The following is a 20,473-nucleotide window of genomic DNA, read 5'->3' on the forward strand; positions in this document are numbered from 1 at the left end:
GTCAGAAAAGGAAGGAGACATGAAAGCATTTCTCGTTCCTTGGGCCTACTTGAAAAGGGCGCAGTTTTCTCATGCTAAACCCATTATACTTTCTTTAGTAAATTGGTTTTAGCATGAGAAACCTTGGGCGGTTGCATGGGAACGTCCATTTTCCACCCTTGGTACACCGCCATGGCGCAAAGTAATGCAAAATAGCGCTATACGCTGCTTCGCATTACTTTTCCGTTATTTCCAGCGCTAAACAAGTTTAGTGCTGGAAAGTAAATTGGGAAAAAAAGATTTTGCGCTGATTTGTGTCACTTTTGTGACGCAAACACAGCGCAACATTTGAGTAAATCTCACCCACAGGCTGTTTATTTTGTCTTTGTAGGCCTTGCTTTTTGTTTGCCTCATGGCAATATGTGTGCCTTTTGTAACGTGAAATGATAGGCACTTTCCTGGCTTAGACACTGCAGAGAGTGGAAGGAGAACAACAAGTGAAGAAAAAAAATCACTAAAACAGATGCAAAATATAATCCTTTCTGATATGTACGAATATGTTTTTTTAAGTTGTATCCCAACTAGGAGCGTAACAGAGGTATGTTACTTCGTAACACTGATGTTTGATCAACAAACATTTTTAGAATCAACAACACGAAGCAAAATTCAGGTACTTTGTGCCACACATGCCAGGGGAAAACCACACATTTCATAGCACTCTATGTTAGATCTTCCCCTTTTCAGTGATACTTAACAGTTCTACAGATAAACAAGCCAGTGTATTTTACGCCTCGTATCCGGTCCAGTGTTTCAATGGCATACATTAATTGATATGCTATACTGCATTAGGATGTTTCATCTCTGAAATTGATATTTCCCTCTGTCTGTGATATTGTGGAATCCACACAGCAGATTAATGAACACATTGAAGTACCATGCCATTCAAATTGTCAGTATTAAAACATATGTGTAAGAGACCCAGGGCCTGCAGAGGGAAGATGCCTGGCACTTTCACTAGCAGTGTGCCAAGGTATGGAGCAGAAGACGAGGAGAGGGAGCATGGCACCACACCAACAGAGGGTAGGAGCAGATAGACTATCAACAGAGGGGCACAGGCTAGGCTACTATGTTTGTTGTGGAGTGTAGGGACTGAGGCTTAAGTGCATGTCCCTGTGTTTTTGGTGTGTGTACATGTGCATATGTGTATGCCCTGTTTCCTTATGTGTTTGTCTGAGGGCATATGATGGCACTTCTCACCAATCTTATGATCACCATCTCCCCTGTGCACCCACCCCATTAAGTGACACAACTTGGCATATTGTGAACGTTGTAGGAAATATGGCAGTGAAAACATAAGGTGTTTGTGAATTTGCATATTACGGGCACTATAGAGGCCCTAGCATAAAATAGACTTTTTGGCCTATTGAGGGGATTCTAAATATTCTATGCATTGCCGCGGTAGTGGCATGAGAAGTCTGCCATTGGCTATCAGGGGTGTTATGGTTGTCATTATTAGGGGCATAGGATGTGTAACATTCCTACCCTTAATGTGGCATTTTAGACATTATCGTGGTACTTCTTGGCATTTTACAGGCGTCCTATTTTTTTGGTATTGAACTGCCTCTGGCATGTGGTTGCCACCCATGGCCTCTGAGGAACATTTTAACCCGAAGTGGCCATTAGTACATAGCTACTTGTATATTATGGCATCTGTAATGTGTTATTATGATACAGGGGCATGCAAGGCAGATCTGTTCATTTGAGGCAGTAGTGCAAGTGTGTACTTGATGAAAACTACAAGCTGGTATATCTCGGGGGTCAGACGTGGATTTGATCATTGAAACGTCACTGTTTGAAGAACAAAAAGGTAATTTTCACAGTATATGTGTATTTAAAAAAATGACAACATGCTTGTTAGAAATTGGATTTCTGGTTGGCTAGGGATTGCGCCTAAGCCAGGCAGAAACCATCACTCTAGTCAGGGCAAGGGAGTTACATGCTGAAGATAACCCCTGCTCACCCCCTTGGTAGCTTGGCACGAGCAGTCAGGCTTATCCCAGAGGCCATGTGTGAAGCGTTTGCATAGCACACACACAGCTGCAACACACTAGGCATACTACAAAAGAAAATCCACACAGGGTTATCTATAAAAATAGCCTTTGTATTATCATAAACACATTAGAATAGTAATCACACAATATACACTGTACCAACTGGCACTAGGCTAGGCCTGGGCAAAATTTCCGTTCCGTTCGCGGAATTTGCGATAATTTGGCATTTCCGCGTTCCGCGGAGAGCGCGGAAATGTCAAAATTTCCGCATTCCGCAGCTTTGCGATAATTTGGTTCTTGCTCGCGCTGTAAAATAATACATTCCGCGCGCGATCGCCTTACCTGAATCCTCGCATTTGCCGACAAGTTTTCCCGATCCGGTCGCGTTCTCCATGAGATGTTGTATTGTTTTAGCCATTTGCGCTGTCTCGCGCCAGTTCGCGTCCACAGTGACGTCATGCGTCGCGCGATCACGTCTTTTTTCTCGCGATCATGCACCGCGAGACAACTGAAAACAAGATGGCCGCGCCCGCAAGCAACCACATGGGTAAGTTGGCGACCCGCAACCATGCAGAAAATCTCGCGAACATGCCGGAAAAAAACTTCCGCATCTTCGCGATATTTCCGCTTGTTTGTGGAGATTTTTAACATTTTTGCGATAATTTGCGAAAGTCGCTTTCGCAAATTCCGCCCACCCCTACACTAGGCAATATTTACAGGGGATTATAAACACATGACAGGGCCAATTGGGCCACTGTCAGAACCATCACAAAGTGAAAATAGTAAATGAAGAACACAACCAGTAACTACTGGCAAGCACTGTACTCCGCGCTATCCTGCATCATAAATCATAGTATGCAATCAGCATCACATCAGGTGTAAAATACATTATGCGCCAACCTCATAAGCCTAAACATATTAGACCATAACCTCCTAATCATAAATCACATTAGAGGCATAAATCACAGTAGCAAAAAACCTCACAAGCATAAACACAGTATGCAAAACTTTCATAATCTTAAACCACAGAGGCATAAATCGCATTTCCTGCGCACCACATAAATCACATTAGGGCCTGGCGCCCTATCAACCTAACACAGTCCCCCTTGTCAAATGGCCTTCTCCGAGGGCTCTAATGCCCTATGTCCATAATGTCAGGGCTTGGGCTGCCAATGCAGCGGAATTCAAAAGAGCGCAATTGCGCAGGCCTAAACGTTGCAGCTGCCACTAATTTCTGTGCAGCTGTGAAACAAAATGAGGGCATGGGCACTCACTGTGCCCTCTGGGTGGGTCCCCACTGGGACTCTCTAACAAAGGTGCAAAACGTTGCAGCTTCCTACGCTGGTGCACCGCAGCTGTGAATGAGCAAAGGGCCTAACACCACTGTGCCTCTCCAGCCCCACTGGGTCTCCATCACAAAATGCCCCCATCGTTGCAGCTGCCCTCTAGCAGGCAGGGCAGCTATAAAAATAGCACAAATAGAAGTGGCACGGCCCCCCTGGGCCCTCTTGACCTCTCCTGGGGCCCTAAGAACAAATGTACTCCAAAAGGAACTGCGCACTGGCACTAATAGTGCCTGAGGAGCCCCGTTCACCGGGCTCCTCCTGGGACCATCACTCCATTCCACCGTGTGCCCTCTGCCCCCACTCACCTGGCTGTTTGGTCGGGGACTCTCCTGCAATGGCGGTGCATTGTGCATGCGGGGATTCCCTCAGCTTCACAGGAGCCCCACCTGACCGCTGGCTCCCACTCGGCCGATCTACAATTGGCAGCCTCTTCCTGTTCTGGGCCCCGCCAAGAGTCAGGCAAGGTTGCCTGGCTTCCGGGTCGGAGCGCTCGATCGCGGCAGCTCCTTTGGAGATTTCCAAATACGGGGTGGGCACCGTAAGGCAAATAAGCGGGGTGAGCACCCGCTTGCCGAAATACCCTCATCAATGTGGGGTGGGCACCCGGGAAAGGCTCCATAAAAGCGGGATGGGCTCTCGCTAGCAAAATAATCATAAAGCGGGGTGGGCACCCTCTCGAAAGCACCACAATTTGGGGTGGGCACCCGCCAAAAAGCATCAATGCGGGGTAGGCTCCCGCTCGAAGGAAGCACAGATGCGGGTGGGCACCCGTGACTAAAATAACCATAAAGCAGGGTGGGCATCCGCTCCCAAGGTATCAAGGGGGAATCCCTACGACGGGGATTCCCTCTAAAAGACAGGCAGCTCAGCGCTGCACAGCCCACGCTCTCCTCCTTCTTGGAAGTCTAAAATATAGCGCTGCCAAGGCGCTAGTAGTCCTTAACCCCTTCGATGCTCATGATGGAATGGTTCCGTCATGTGCATCGGTGCCCCTGTGCTCATGACGGAACCATTCTGTCATGAGGCCAGGGGCACGAAATCCCTCTGCTGCAGACAGCAGAGGGATTTCTATTGAATCCTTTTGACCTTGGGAGCTGGGGAAGAGCTTCCCCAGCTCCCGAGGCCCCTTCCCTGGCTTCTGTGCAATGAAGATCAGCGCGCACGTCGCGCTGTCTTCATTTTAGGCTCATTTCAGTTTCACTTTCTATGTGCTCAGGGGGCTATCTGAGCCCCCCGGGCACGTAGAAAGATGGAAGAGGTATCATTGGAAAGGGTAGAATCTCCCCTTACCAATGGTACCCCTCCCCAGTGGATCCCTGATTGGGGATCGCCCCAGGAGGGCGATCCCCCAAGCAGGGATTCACCCACTAGACACCAGGGAGGGGGGAGCGGCCCCTTGGAGAAGGGCCTTCGTTCCCCCATACAAAAATTGGCTAAATGCAGTATTTCTGCCCCCCCCACCCCCGGGCAGAAAGCCCACTAAACACCAGGGATTTTTTTTTTGGGTGCATTTATTTAAGGGTGGGGGCTGCCCGAAATGGGAAAGCCCATGCCCCCACCTCCCCCGCCACCATTACAGCCTTTCTGCCCCCTCGGGGGCAGATGAGGGCAGTAGCCCCCAGTCTCCCCCCGGGAGGGCAGAAAGCCCACTAAACACCAGGGATTTCTAATTGCACCATTTTTTTAGGGTGGGGGCTGACCGAAATGGGCACGCCAATGCCCCCACCCCCCTGCCACCATTAGAGCCTTTCTGCCTCCCGGGGGGGGGGGGGGGGGCAGAAAGCCCACTTGACCCCAGGGATATTTTTGGGTGCGTTTATTTAGGGTGTGTGCTGCACAAAATGGGCACGCCAATGCCCCCACCCCCTGCCACCATTACAGGCTTTCTGCCCCCCTGGGGGGCAGATGAGGGCAGTAGTCCCCAATATGCCCCCCCGGGGGGGCAAAAAGCCCACTAAACACCAGGGATTTCTTTTTGCGCCATTTTTTTTAGGGTGGGGCTGCCCGAAACGGGCACGCCAATGCCCCCACCCCCTCCCCCGCAAACATTACAGCCTTCCTGCCACCCCAGGGGGCAGATGGGGGCAGTAGCCCCCATCTGCACCCAGAGGGGCAAAAAGCCCACTAAGACGCCAGGGATTTTTTGGGCAAGTTTGTATTAGCGTGGGGGCATTGGAATGCCCATTTTTGGCAACCCCGCAACTTAATTAAAATTTGCTCAAAAAAATCCCTGGTGTCTAGCTCCAATCTGCACCCCAGGGGGGGGGCAAAAAGCCCACTAGTCGGCAGGGATTATTTTGGGGCAAATTTGAATTACGGTGGGGGCTGCCCAAAACAGGCATGCCCATGCCCCCACACCCTCCCCTGCAAAAATTGCAGCCTTCTTGCCCCCCGGGGAGCAGATGGGGCAGTAGCCCCCAATCTGCCCCTCCCGTGGGGGCAAAAAGGCCACTAGACGCCAGGGTCTTTTTGGGGAAAATTTTTATTAGGGTGGGGGCATTGGCATGCCCGTTTTTGGCAACCCCCACCCTAATTAAAATTTGATCAAAAAAATCCCTGGTGTCTAGTAGGCTTTCTGCCCCCCCTGGGGGGTAGATGGGGGCATTAGCCTCCAATCTGCACCCCCGGGGGGGAAAAAAGCCCACTAGTCACCAGGGATTTTTTTTAATGCAAATTTGAATTAGGGTGGGGGCTGCCAAAAACAGGCCTAGCCATGCCCCACCCCCTCCCCTGCAAAAATTACAGCCTTCCTGCCCCCCGGGGGGGCAGATGGGTGCATTAGCCCCCAATCTGCCCCCCGGGGGGGCAAAAAGCCCAGTAGACGCCAGGGATCTTTTGGGCACATTTTAATTAGGGTGGGGGCATTGGCATGCCCGTTTTGGGCAGCCCCCACCCTAATTAAAATTTGCCCCAAAAACTCCCTGGCGTCTAGTGGACTTTCAGCACCCCCAAGAAGCGCAGATGGGGGCATTAGCCCCCAATCTGCCCCGCCGGGGGGGGCAAAAAGCCCTCTAGATGCCAGGGTTTTTTGGGGGCAACTTTAAATTAGAGTGGGGCAGTCCAAAACGGGCATGCCCATTTCCCCACCCCCTCCCCCACAAAAATTGCAGCCTTCCTTCCCCCCCTGGGGAGCAGATGGGGACATTAGCCGCCAATCTGCCCCCCGGGGGGCTAAAAGCCCACTAGACACCAGGGATTTTTTGGGGCAAATTTTAATTAGGGTGGGGGCTGCCCAAAACGGGCATGCCAATGCCTCCACCCCCACCATTACCAGCATTTATGCCCCCCCCGGGGAGAAAAAAGCCCACTAGACGCCAACGATTACGCTGGCAAAGTGCCTAGCTGTAGTTTTTTAACCCTAGCTCTGCCGGCACCTAGGGAAACCCACACATTTCTGAAAACTAGACACCCATGGAATTCCAGGGAGGTATGGCTTGCGTGGATCTCCCAACGTTTCCTTACCCAGAATCCCCTGCAAACCTCAATTTTAGCTGAAAAAATAACTTTTTTCACACGTTTTTGTGTGGGAAAGTTGTGGCATCACCGGGCTGACACAAATTTCCTACCACCCAGCGTTCCCCCTGGTCTCCTGATAAAAATGGTGCCTCACTCGTGTGGTAGGCCCAAGTACCCGCAACAGGCAAGGGCCCAAAACGTATTGAGGCGACATAAAAATTGCCTATCACCAAACAACCTGGTTTTGCAAGGGCGGTCGCCTGGGTTTTTGGCCCGTGCTCGGCGACCATCTAGGGAAACCTACCAAACCCATGCATTTCTGAAAACTAGACACCTGGGGGATTCCGGGGAGGTATGGCTTGCGTGCATCCCCCAACGTTTTCTTACCCAGAATCCCCTGCAAACCTCAATTTTAGTTGAAAAAAATCACTTTTTCACATAGTTTTGTGTGGGAAAGTTGTGGCATCGCCGGGCTGACACAAATTTCCTACCACCCAGCGTTCCCCCGGGTCTCCCGATAAAAATGGTGCCTCACTTGTTTGGGAGGCCCAAGTACCCGCAACAGGCAGGGGCCCAAAACGTATTGAGGTGACATCAAAATTGCCTATCACCAAACAACCTGGTTTGGCAAGGGCGGTTGCCTGGGTTTTTGGCCCCGTGCTCGGCGGCCATCTAGGGACACATACCAAACCCATGCATTCCTGAAAACTAGGCACCTGGGGGATTCCAAGGAGGTATGGCTTGTGTGGATCCCCCAACGTTTCCTTACCCGGAATCCCCTGCAAACCTCAATTTTAGTTTAAAAAAAATCACTTTTTTCACACATTTTTGTGTGGGAAAGTTGTGGCATCACTGGGCTGACACAAATTTCCTACCACCCAGCGATCGCCCGGGTCTCCCGATAAAAATGGTGCCTCACTCGTGTGGGAGGCCCAAGTGCCCGTGACAGGCAATGGCCCAAAACAATTTGTGATAGGCAATTTTGATGTTGCCTCAATACGTTTTGGGCCCTTGCCTGCCGCGGGTACTTGGGTCTCCCACATGAGTGAGGCACCGTTTTTTTCTGTAGACCCGGGGGAACACTGGGTGGAATGACATTTGTGTCAGCCTGGTGATGCCACAACTTTCCCACACAAAAATGTGTGAAAAAAGTGATTTTTTCAGTTAAAATTGAGGTTTGCAGGGGATTCTGGGTAAGGAAACTTTGGGGGATCCACGCAAGCCATACCTCCCTGAAAGTCCCCAGGTGTCTAGTTTCCAGAAATGTGTGGGTTTGGTAGGTTTCCCTAGATGGCCGCTGAGCACGGGGCCAAAAACCCAGGTGACCCCCATGCAAAACCAGGTTGTTTTGTGATAAGCAATTTTGATGTCCCCTCAATATGTTTTGGGCCCTTGCCTGTCACGGGTACTTGGGCCTCCCACACGAGTGATGCACTGTTTTGATTGAGAGACCCGGTGTAACGCTGGGTGGTAGGAAATTTGTGTCAGCCCAGTGATGCCACAACTTTCCCACACAAAAACGTGTGAAAAAAGTGATTTTTTCAGCTAAAATTGAGGTTTGCAGAGGATTCTGGGTAAGGAAACTTTGGGGGATCCATGCAAGCCATACCTCCCTGGAATCCCCTGGGTGTCTAGTTTTCAGAAATGTGTGGGTTTGGTAGGTTTCCCTAGGTACCAGCAGAGCTAGGGTTCAAAAATTACAGCTAGGCACTTTGCCAAAAAAGGGTCATTTTTCACTGCAAAATTGAGGTGTCTCCACGTTGCCTTTTGCTCCGTTTCCCGTCGTGGGCACTAGGCCGACCCACACAAGTGAGGTACCATTTTTTTTAAAAGACTTTGGGGAACGCGGGGTTGGTGGAAATTTGTGGATCCACGCAGATTCCAGAACTTTCCACCACAGAAATGTGGGGAAAATGTGGGTTTTTTGTAAAACTTTTGAGGTTTGCAAGGGATTCTGGGTAACAGAACCTGGTGGGAGGCAGTCAAGTCACCCCATCCTGGATTCCCCTGGGTTTCTAGTTTTCAAAAATGTATAGTTTTGCTAGGTTTCCCTAGGTGCCAGCAGAGCTAGCGTTACAAAACTACAGCTAGGCACTTTGCAAAAAAAGGGTAATTTTTCATTGTGAAAATGTGGTGTGCTCACGTTGGGTTTTGAGCCATTTCCTGTCGTAGGCACTATGCCTACCCACAAAAGTGAGGTACCATTTTTTATCGGGAGACTTATGGTAATTCAGATTTGTAAAGCAACTGTTATTACCTATTGACTTTCGATGCATTTCTGCCTTCCAAATGAAAGACATTGTGCAAAAAAGAAGTCATTTTGAAAAATCACTGATAATTCTCAAGCTAGTATGAGTATTCCCAATTTCGAAAATGTGCAAATATCTACTGTTTCTAAACTCTATAATTTGTTCCTATTTCAGAAATACATAGGTGTCTTTCATACCGATTTTTCCATGTATACATTTTCCCACAATAATTGTTATATACCCAGTACATAAAAGCCATTGCAAATTGCTGCTCAGTTTTTGACTCTGGGTTCGTCAGGTTCTTGCTGAACCTACAAGCCCTATATATCCCCACAACCAGAAAGGTCCAGCGGATGTAACGGTATAGTGATTTTAAAGAGTTGTCATAATTAGAAGAAGTTACAGGTGAAAACATTGATAAAAAAGGCTGTTTTTTTCAACTAATTTTCAATTTTTCCTATATTTAACTGTTAGTTTCTATAAAGAAACCTTAAAGGATCTACACAAATTACCCCTTGCTGAATTCAGAATTTTGTCTACTTTTCTAAAATGTATAGCTTTCCAGGATCCATTATTGCTTTCATACCCATTTCTACCATTAACTGGAAGGAGGTTGAAAGCACAACAAACAGCAGAAATAGGCTATGTCCCAGAAAAATGCCAAAACTGTGTAAAAAATGTTGGTTTTCTGACAAAAGTCTGTCATTCCCTAAAAGCTGGAAAAAATGTGATTTCAGCCCCACAAACCCTTTTTTGATACCATTTGCAGGGAAAAACGCAGACGCTTTCATTTGCAGCCCTTTTTTCCCATTTTTTCCAAAAAAAACAAAATGTAGCTGTATGTTTGCTAATTTCTGGGACCCCTCCAGGGGAATCCAGAAACCTTGGGTAACTTTAGAATCCCCATGATGTTGGAAGAAAAGGACGCAAATTTGGCATGGATACCTTATGTGGTCAAAAAGTTACAGGGGCCTAAGCGCGCACTACCCCAAATAGCCAAAAAAAGGCTTAGCACAAGGGGGAAAGGCCTAGCAGCGAAGGGGTTAAGGTCCTGGGAAGTGAAAGAAAAGCGCTCACAGGGCGCAGGAGCCCTTGTAGCATCTCTTCCTGGGCCCCCAGCAGCAGCAAGCCCCCAGCAAGTCCAGAAACAGCACACGAACATGGGGTCACAGCCCCAACATTTATATCACACAGTCCATTGTCTGTAGTACAGGGTTTGGGGGAACCAGATGCAACTGGTTCAGGGGGGAATTTGAGCTCTCTGTTTACCAGGCTCCTATTCCCGTTTGTCAGGTGGGGACTCGGTGATCAGACACACCACAGGGGGCAAACCCAGCATTGTACAGGCTAGGCACAGACCTATTCAGGGTCAGGGGATTACTCCTCCCACTACTCCCAATGCAGATGTCCCATTCAGCCTAGTGCCGACTTACCCTGCCCCTCCTGGAACCACACACACCTCCCAGCCCCTGTCACTCAAAAGCCAGACATGCAATCTTACATCAGGCAGGCAGACACATAGTACACAGCAAAGCCAACTTCTAAAAGTGGCATTTCTAAAATAGTTATAATAAATCTGCCAAAACACACCATTGCACAGCATTTATTATGACAATTCCAAATATACTAAACTTGCCCACGCTGCTCCTCTCATATCAGGAATTTTCACTGAAACACTTATCAGGGAATCCCTAATGCATTCCTATGGGAGGGCAGCCCCACAGTAGTGAGAAACCAAAATGGCTGTTTGTCACTACCAGTACATGTCACACACTTAAGGTACATGTCCTATCTTTTACCTACAAAGCACCCTGCCCATAGGGCTAGCTAGGGCCTACCTTTGGGGTGACTGACATGCAGGAAAAAGGGGGGTCACAGACATGGCACACTTTTTAGGTGCCACGTCACAGCGGCAGTAGCATTGCGCGCACAGGCCCCACAGTGGCAGAGGCCTGAGATAGGTTTGAAAGGCTACTTTGGTGGGTGGCGCAATCAGCGCTGCAAGCCCACCAGTAGCATTTAATTTACCCGCCCTGGGTATATGAGATACCACTTTACAAGGGACTGACAGGTAAATTAAATAAGCCAAACAGGTGTAGACCAATCTTACCAAATGTAACACAGAGAGCACATGCACTTTACACTGGACAGCAGTGCTAAAGTGCCCAGAGGCCTAAAACCACCATGTCAGAGAAAAAGCTAGGAGAAAGGCAAAACGTTTAGGAATGACCCTGCAAAAAGGGCCAAGTCCAACAATCATGATGGGGACAAAGTTATTGTTTTTGCACAAATGTATTTAATGTTCCTGCTATCTGTGTTGAATTACTTGGACAGTTACTACTGGTGTTATTTCCTTGCTGATAGATGGCCTGTGTTAGTATACCATGCAGAGAAATGTTATCAACCATATTGATAAACCTCCTTATTACAGAATTAGCATTGCTCCAGTTGGAGACTGGAGCATGTGCAACCGGTGCAATCATCTGCTTATGTCTGGCATCCAAACTTGTTTAATCCCTCTAATCTGAGTGGCAGCTATAGTCTCTGAGCCAGTGTTATATGTATAAACTCAGGGAGAGCTTCACTGTTTCATGGCTGAGTTAAGGAAGATGGTGGAAGTCTACAAGTCAATGCTCAACAGCTAGCACAAAAAGATTACACTTTGTTAATTTCAATCACTACTACCATTTTGTCATGCATAATGACTGCTGCATTGTACACAGATTTTTATCTTAGATTCTTCTCAATTACCATATACCCTGATAGTCAATTTCTTTTCGCTTTATCATTTTCCGAGACCAACTCACATGGTTTTGATTGCCTCACAAGTATACAGTTGCCTTCTATCTTCTCACAGAGACTTAAAAAGGTGTGAACACCCACAACTTCCAAATAGGATCTATGCTTGTTCAATAAGCTGCCTAGATCTGTTATGTTCTCATGGGATGGTGGGTTGCTGTGGGCAGTGGGTACTTGGTTATGCAGGCATTCCTTTGCAAGATTTCATTAAATCCATACCTTGTTCCAAAGAGTCAGGCTCAGCATTTGTATTTTGGAAACAAACATTTTTCTGTGCACGTGCATTAGGATTACCATGTTTGCCAAACCTTTCACGTTGTATTGCCATGAGTGGAAGGACTTTTCTTTGGGAGTATTAGTGCAAGGTCTTAACTACAATAAGAAACAAATTGCTTATTATTCCTTAACTCTCAAAGCTGTAGCAGCAGAGTGGACTCTGTGCCTGTGCACTGTGGCCACTACTGCCCATATAGTCGAAGCCTCTAGAAACTTTGTGTTGGGATTACCTCTCACTGTTGATGTACCTCATGCTATTGCTGTGCTATTGTTTACCACTAAGATTCTGCACCTTTTGTTGCCCAGGTTGACGTGACGAAAAATACTGTTGATGCGTGCTTCTCATATAACATTGGTACAATGTCCTGTGTTGGACCGTGTTTCCATTTTCCTGACAGCTCTCGATATTGAGCCTCATGATTGTGTTCAGACAACTGCCCACTTGACCAAGCCTCACATTGATCTCACAGATGAGATCGGAGGACAATGCTCTAGTTCAAGCTGATAAAAAGGCTGCTTTGTCTCCCAAAACCTGAAGTCACTCTTTATGTATCTCAGATTTATGAACTTATGCCTACCTTGAAGGACATCACGGAGCTCCATTAATGTTTTTGTAACAGTGAAAATGGTTGAAAGGTTGTTGCATAAAATATCCTGCTGAAGTGTGCTGGAATAAGCAGGGGAAGTAGTATAAACTTAGACTTAATATACCATATTGTTACCCATGTCAGAGAAAGCAGCATCTGTGCCCCCACAGTGTACCCACTGGTTTCCACCCCAGTTCCCTTTGTTGCCCAGCATTACTGTCATACCTGCACCACTTTCCATGCCTTTAATATAGGAAACGTGGTTAAGACAATTCCTGCTGTCCACCTACCTACGTGTGGTCCTGTTATTCATTTGTACATCGATTTCTCTATCTTGGTCTTATGTTTATATTTTATTTCACATATTCTCTGGCTGGATTGAAGCTTGCTAGGAAACTGCTTTGAGACTTTATCCTGAAGTTCAGAGTTCCTCAGCGGTTCAGAGGTGACAAGGGAACCCACTTTGTGTCCTCTATAGTTTAGGGACCGTGTAAAGCTTTAGAAATTGAACTGCACTTCTGTTCTGCTAACCACCACAAACCTTTTTGGAAAGATGAGCGTTACAATGTTACTTGGAAAATAAAAAATATCCAAGATGTATGCAGAAACTGGGCTTAAGAGGCCAGATGCTCTACCTTTGGTCAATTAGAGCCACCCCAAATGAAAGACTAAGCTTAGCTTAGGTTTTCCGAGAATTTCCTAGGTTGTCCCATGCTACTTCCTGTCAACTCACATGTGTCTCTAGTGTTTTTCTGATTAGCATGTAAATCTAGACTATTGGACATTAATTTCCTGTCTCAATAGCTTCTATTTCCAATTGAAAGCTGCCTTGCCCACCAGTCATACAGAAGCCAGACTCAATCTATAGCCAGGAGACTGGGTCCATGTAAAGATCCAGCAACTAGAATCTACACTCCAACCAGGTGGCGAGGCCCATACCATATTCTACTTACCTCGAACACCACTGGGAAAAGGCACAGTCTGATGGCCTAAATCCATACTTCACACTGGAGCAGACACCAAACCTGCAAGCCAAAGTGCTTCTGAACCTATAACGAGAAGAGCTACTGTATCTGCTGTCCAAAGCAATACAGCTCCTGGTACCTAAAGTATTCAAAACTCTACTTCTATGAATCACAGTTCCCCTACTCCTGCTACTCTCGGCTCTGGCCTGTGACCCTGGCAGTGGGAAGCCTACACGCTACCTCATTCCTTGGTGGGCTTGGCTGGCCCTCTTCGCTGCAAGCCTGATTGGCTGGCTCACTGTGAGGCGGGAGAGGCCAAGCGGCAGATGTAAACAAATCAACCACATGGAGCCTGCTACCCACCTTTGCAACAAACGCTCCCTCTATACCGAAAACACATTGTGGAAAAGAGCCTTTTGGGGGGCTCACCAGTGCAGGGGTTCACTCTTATCTGTCCACGGGTCCTTAAACCAACAAAGAAGAAATTGGCACTGAAGCTAGAATTCAAAGAACAAGTTTATTCACTCACGAGTGAGACCACGTCCATGCAACACCCTCAAGTGTTCCAGGAGGTAGTGGCTTGAATACACAGACCATGGTGCTTATATACAGAGTTTTCTGCACTGGTAAGCATGTAGTTACAAATACAAGGTACAGGCCTACACAAGAATAACTACCGACAACCATGGGCAAATGGATATCACTTAGTCAGCGTAGTGGGAGGGTAAACAGAACTGCTTACATCAGTAAGACATGACGGACAGTTACATTTTCAAATTGGTGCATTCTAGCAGCTACAGGCCTCTCTGAGCTCATACATTGCTTGAGCTTAGAATGGAAGGAGTTAACTAAAGCTGATGACTCAAGCAGAATAGAAAGGCAAGCAACAGTGAAGACGGAAGAATCACATGGCCAACAAAATGGACACCACAACCAAGATGGCTTCAGCTCATGCAAACAGCCATTATTTTCGATTTCCACAGATGGACCTTTTAGCATTAGCTGAAGACATCTCTATAATTTAGAAGGAGCATGGAAGATATCATGGACGTCAATCATCATTAACTCACTAATTTCTTGGTCTGTTACTAGTCGGGCATTTACATTCTTGGCATTTTGTTTAGCTGGTATACATGAGGTACAGGTAGAAATACAGAGGGAACAGAGCATCGGACCACATTGTATACATAAGCAACAGGTAAAAAGGACCGCAAAAATTATACATACTGTTAACATTTTCCAGCCCCAGGTAGTGAACAAAGTCCACAACCATCCAGTCAAAGTCCATGCCCCTGAATCCTGATGGATTTCAGTGGCTATCTTGTGCAGCTTAGAAATCGCTTCAAAAACTGAAGGAGCGTGGTCAGGGATAGAGACACAGCAACCACTTCCGATGATGCGGCATGCTCCACCACGGTCCGCAAGGACAACATCGAGGACCATCCGGTTTAGGAGCGCCACAATCCTCGCAATTTGCAGCCTCTACAACACGTGTCAAGCGCCTTATCTTTCTGCTGTTTAAGGCCGCACCAACAAAGAACAACAGTCCCAAATTAAAGTCAGCATATTGCTGCAGTGCAGTATCAGTCTGATCCACCTCATCGTGATTTATTGTCCTCTTAAATCGGCCCTTGGGAATGTCATTGTACAGGTTATAGTCTTTGTGGTAGGAAGCAGGAGCCAAGAACACAGGTGGTAGCAAAAAGGACACAAAGCATGTACCCCATCAACCAATAGATAGAACGTAATACCCTTTACTTACCACAAATGAAATAGGTGTTATGTAATGACAAAAAATTGCTATTGTTTATTCTAGTAATGTTCAATGTTTGAATACAGTTACTTTTTCCCACTGGGATGCTACCAATACTGCTTACACAAAGATCTGCACAAGCTCTAGTAACAGAAATAACAGGAGGTCCATTACCCTTGACAGTTCGAGTGTTAGGAAAAACATAGTTTGTGGAGGAATTTCCTCGGCGGTACTCTTCCATTTCCCATACTGTTCCTTTGGCTTGTGGGTCTCCTTCTTCATAAGGATAGCAGACTTTATTTAGCCGAGTATTGAGTTTGCCTACACCAGCGTCAGTAATATTAGCAATTTGAGAAGCCCACAACAGTGCGAACCAGGCTCTGCAAGAGCCATTGTGTGAAAACGGCAAAGGAATAAAAGGCGTTCTTCCCTTTTTCTGATGAGCTGGCATCATTCCACACACCCAACAGTTTTTAGTGTTCATAGCATTGTGGGTGTGATGCAACATTTCAATGAACGTATTGTTGAGATAGGACATTTGGTGCTTTTTCTCATGATAAGGAAGAGTGAAGTTGTGGTGTTCACTGGGGACAGGGGTAGTAGCAGTCAGTAGATTTCGAGCAGGAGCTACTCCCTCTACAACCCAAGTTGTTATAGCGATCAGAACAATAATCGAAGTGAGTCCAAAAATGAACATTTTCTTTCGATCACAGACTCTTGCAGCAGTTGATTTCTTCTCCATAGGCATATTCATCTCGATGTTGAAAAACAGATGGTGCCCTAGGGTCCTGGGCAACCGTTGGTTTCTTCACTGAGGTTGAGACTAGTATCACTAAAAGAGTGCCCCCCTTTGCTACTCAGACTTTCACTAACCCAGGGCAGTGACTCACCGTCTTTTTCAGCAACGAAGTGGGTTTCTTCCGGGGTCGCAGCTGATATCGAGATGTACCAGGAATCGTGCGGTCCGGGAAGACTTCCTCAGATCCTTCAGGTGACGCAGCTCGGCCTCTCTTGATGTCCCGGATATTGCGGTGATCTTTCAGCGCAGCAGGTTCCACCAGGGCGGACGGCATCCTCTTGTAGTGGGTAGAATGGACCCAGTTCTTCAGATTGGTCACTCAGACTGCAGTTCTGGTCGCCAGAAGAAACTTGCTCAGGTCCCTGCCACTGAGGTTCCAGGCTGCTCGACCTCTGGAACACCTTCACCATCACCTGGTCACTGGGCCGCAGACCATGACCATCACCTTGCGACCTGTCAGGAAGAGCTTTTCGGACCTGTTGTTAATAGAAAGCAAGCTGTGAGAAGTAGTCACTCATCAACACCTGGGGAACATCATGTATAGGGCATGGCTTTGGGATCCCCCAAATATTCATGGGTCTGCCAAAATCAACCTCATAAAATGTAAGGCCAGATCGAGTTTGGGGTTTCGATCTAATGGAGAGCAATGCTAAGGGCAGGGCATCAGGCCATTTTTTACTCTAATCTAACAGGCACCAAAGACACAGCTCCTGTACCCTAAACTCTAGTCCTTCCCTAACTCCTGTGTTGCCCTGCTGGCACACTGCTCTTTCGTCGGGGCCGCAGATTGTACCTAGTGTTCCCAGGAACATCAGCAACAAAAGGTGCAGACTTGCATTCACTTGGGGACCGGGACTCAGAGGCCTGATGCACAGAAACTGGAGTATCTGAAGCAACCCTTGTTTCAGAGGGGTCCCCTCAGGCAAAACCTCCTTGCTCTTGTTATCATTCTGTACCTCTCTTAGCTAGGCATCAAAAAAAGGAACAAAGCAAGGAATCAGCTCTCTGTCCTGATTTGTCACCCAGTCTTTCACACAAGAATTATCCGACAGTGGTAGGGGTACACGTTTTTTCCGGCCTTCCACCTTCACCGCTGTTATAGTGGCCAGCAACACCTGGGCTGGGTCCCTTCACCTCTGCTCCAAATTAGACTTGCACTTAGTCCCTTGGTTGGATCTGATATCCTGGCCCCTCTGGCAATGGTTGTAGGGCACCGGATTTCTGAAAGTGAACAGAACGGAAATCTTTAGACACAACATACAAATAATCAATAAAAAGAGGATATTCAATTTCAGAAACACCCCAATATTATTCTTTTGAAAAACCTAAAAAAAAAGGAATTTCAAAACAACTATTCTTTTAACAAACTAGTACTTATAAGTCCTAGAAATCACGATACAGCTTCTACTTTGTGAACCTTCACTATTGTTGCAAAACTGCAGGCACCTCTAAAATAATTTTCCTTGCATAAGAACAACCATGTTTTACTCTTATGACCATGCTCTCATATTATAGGTGTAGCGGGAAACTCTAAAACTGTGAATGTAACAGAGATCTATATTACATGAATAACTGATAGATTAAACATAACCTAATAGGTACATGACTTTTCCAGCAGAACTTTGTGGCAGACAAGAAAATAAGCAAAGAACATTGTGTTCTTAAAAATGTGTGCTAAGGGCATATGGGCATCTTTCCTAGCATTGTAAACCATATGCATCATACTTTTCATGATCCGGGCCATGTAATATCATATTCAGGGGAGAAGCCAATTCACCAGCTCTAGCAAGTGCTGTCAGCTCGATTACATAGACTAACTGATAAGGGGCTCGTGATGCCTCTGCGACTTATGTAGTGCTGCAATAACATCAACAATAATGATGTTGCCACCTGGGAATTTGGAACAAAAATCACCAACATATAGTTCCCCTTAAAGGTCAAATAAGGGAACATCAGTCTATTCTACCCATCCTTTCATCCTTATCCAATTCCAATTTCATCAGTTTACAGAAAGGAGGGGTAGTAACATGGCGTATTTATTTATTCATTTTGTTAATTCTAACAATTTGTTCAAACGGTATTACTTAATAGCCAATTAGATGTGCACTGGTGAGGTGCTTTGTCTCTATTTATTCAAAAACATATTCACAGCATCCTGTGAAATGAATGACTAAAGCGAGCCCAACAGATTGTCTCATGGCCATTCCTAGACAGCTCAGACAGACTCGAGAGAGAGAGTACACAACAAGCTGCCCTGCGTACTTTCCACACAGAATAGCTCACAATAATACACATAATAGGCACATAAACCAAGAAAAAAGGACACAATAATACATATACCAAGCAAAAAAAAAAAAAACCACAGTGTGTTACTTAATTTTGCTTACCCTTAATTTGCCCAGGAGCTAGTCTCCTACCACCGTTCGACAGTAGGTAACCTAAGCAGGTGACCGCCTGTCGACAATACTTACCCCCTTTGGCAGCTGGGCACGAACAGACTTGTAGGAGGTAAATAACTAGGGGAAACCACACCAAGGAGGCCATGTCCAATACTATTGGACTGTACCACTTCGTAAATTTTGCTGTACAAGCATATTGAGCTAACTAGAAAACATTAATCCAATGACCAACTACCAATTCCTTTAGCTTATTGTGCTGTTTAACATGATGGCGCATTAATGCAAACTTTATTTTATTGCCTCCTCATCTGGCTCAGGCACAGCACCCTTAAATTGAAACCATTATTCTGCATGCATGGCAAAGCTGCTCTCTGTGTGAGGAGCTGCACATGGCCCACAGATGCTGCTGCCCCTCCTTCTCTCTTATGGCTTCATAGAACCTGCCTGGACTTTTGCCAAAAATGATAAGCAGAGCCTCCCCTTTCTCTCTACGCTCTGGCCCCCTCCTTCGGAATGTCTACTAAGGTCGAAGTGTCAGAGCCAGCCTGCCAGAAATAAACCCTCCTTCGTCCACTCTGGTCTCTCCCCCCTTCTTTTTCATAGAGGGGGAGAGCAAATTCCTACATGTACTTTTAAAATACATGTCTTTCTAAGCACAGAAATAAACAGCACCGTTTAATTTAAACACACATTCTTTTTTACATTTTTCAAAAGTTACACTTTTTCTATGTAAAAACGAATGTACATTCTTACTAGTATTTCTGATCAAACCATATTTTTATGTATTATCATTTATTTATTCTTCAAAATTTAAAGTGTAATTCTGTCAATGGCATCTGCAGAACACAATGACGACAACAAACCAAATTGAGCTCATTCCAGACATTTTCAAGAAGGGGCCACACACTCAAAAAACAACACAGCTTGCTGAGGCAAGCCATCCTTACACAAAGAGCACAGTCACTACTCACTCAAACAAGTACCTCACAAGCATCACCACCGATGTCAGTCCACAAACCTCATAGACACTCAAACACACAATCAAACCACAAATCAACCCCAGGACAGAAACAAAAGGCAGCCCACAGACTGCACTCAAAGCAAACCAATTGTAAATCCTATTTACAAACAAAAGAGCTCTCAAAAGCAGTCCAGAGACTGCACCAAGACAAGTAAACAGCCCAGAGACTATTCCTTGTTCAAGAAGACAGGTTCTAGCCCCAGACCTTTCCCAAAATACGCCGAATTACCAGTTGGTCTGGCAGAGTGTTCGCAAACACTCTGTGTCTTTACCAAATCATACTTATTCCAAAAGGCATGCCTATTACACAGGTCCACAGACCCACCCAAAACAAGATAGGGTAAAACCCCCAAGCCTTTGCAAGAAGAGACCGAATTACCAATTGGCCTGGCAGAACACTCAAGAGCGCTCCGTATCACCACTCACACATTTTTCTAAATGCAGGCATGTTCTTCCAAGTATACCCATTCAAACAAATATCATAAGGAGAAAAATCCCCACATTACCTGCCTTTATTTATTGCAGTAAATAAACAAACAAACAAAACCAGAATCTTGGCCAAGCAAATCCAAAATCAAGAGTGCCGCTTCAACGACCTTACCAAACAAAAGTCTCCAGCCTCCAACTGCCAATCTCTTGGTTGACCTAATGGTCACTGCAAAAATGTGCGCCAAGGGAAATCTCAGTCGGGACCGGCCACCACCGGAGAGTCAGATCAGGAAGACCAGAAAAGTCACTTCGGTCTGCAAAGACAAGGGTCTCCTCATGCAGGGTACCTCCTCAGCAATATTCC

This window comes from Triturus cristatus, chromosome 9 (genome assembly GCF_964204655.1).
Source record: "Triturus cristatus chromosome 9, aTriCri1.1, whole genome shotgun sequence".
Lineage (NCBI taxonomy): Eukaryota > Metazoa > Chordata > Amphibia > Caudata > Salamandridae > Triturus > Triturus cristatus.